Source organism: Ricinus communis, chromosome 2, assembly GCF_019578655.1.
Source record: "Ricinus communis isolate WT05 ecotype wild-type chromosome 2, ASM1957865v1, whole genome shotgun sequence".
Classification (NCBI taxonomy): Eukaryota; Viridiplantae; Streptophyta; class Magnoliopsida; order Malpighiales; family Euphorbiaceae; genus Ricinus; species Ricinus communis.
In genome coordinates this window covers 19,256,886-19,257,578 of record NC_063257.1, presented here as the reverse complement: position 1 = coordinate 19,257,578, position 693 = coordinate 19,256,886, and the positions used below count along the sequence as shown (strand labels likewise).

Genomic DNA, 693 nt, shown 5'->3' with positions numbered 1-693 from the left:
TTAGCAAAAGTATTGCCATTTTAGCAATCTTGACTTTGATGACCACCCTCACACCAATCATAAGTCATAACTTATGCCTGTCTTCCAGCTGAAGACATAGTCAAAGCATCAATCTTCTTACTCATGGACTATAACTATGCATTTACATCTACCATAGGGTCCATCGCATGGATCCCACTCCCTTTGACTCGAACCTACTCTCTTGGATTTTACCACTGATAGTTCGTGACTGCCATATCCTTAATAAGATCCATAGCTTGCTCAGGAGTTGATCCACTTGCTATAGCATTAATAGATTATCTACTTATGTAATTCAGTCCATTAAATAATGTTTGAATTTGCAACCATAAAGGTAAACCATGATGTGGATAGCTCCTCAGTAAATCCTTGAAATGTTCCTAGCAATCATACAGGGTCTTATTCTCTTGCTGAAGAAACCCTGCTATGTCATTCCTTAACTTGGCTATCTTAGAAGGTGGAAAGTATCGCTCCAAGAATTTTTCGGCCAACTGATTCCAAGTTGTAAATGTCCTAGCTGGAAATAATTTCAACCACTTCTTTGGCTTATTCCTTAATGAGAATGAGAATAGCCTCAACCTAATAGCATCATCTCATATCCCATTAATCTTGAAGGTGTCGCAGATCTCTAAAATATCATCCAAATGAGTGTTTGGATCCTTGTTAGGCAAACCG

At 38.4% G+C, this 693-nt stretch overlaps 1 non-coding gene across 1 annotated transcript; it reads left to right on the top strand.

The window, feature by feature from the left end:
* Positions 1–354: 354 nt before the first annotated feature.
* Positions 355–461, top strand: LOC112534480. Its single transcript, XR_003078767.1, has one exon. It is a non-coding gene; the product is annotated as a small nucleolar RNA R71 (small nucleolar RNA).
* The last annotated feature ends 232 nt before the right edge of the window (positions 462–693 follow it).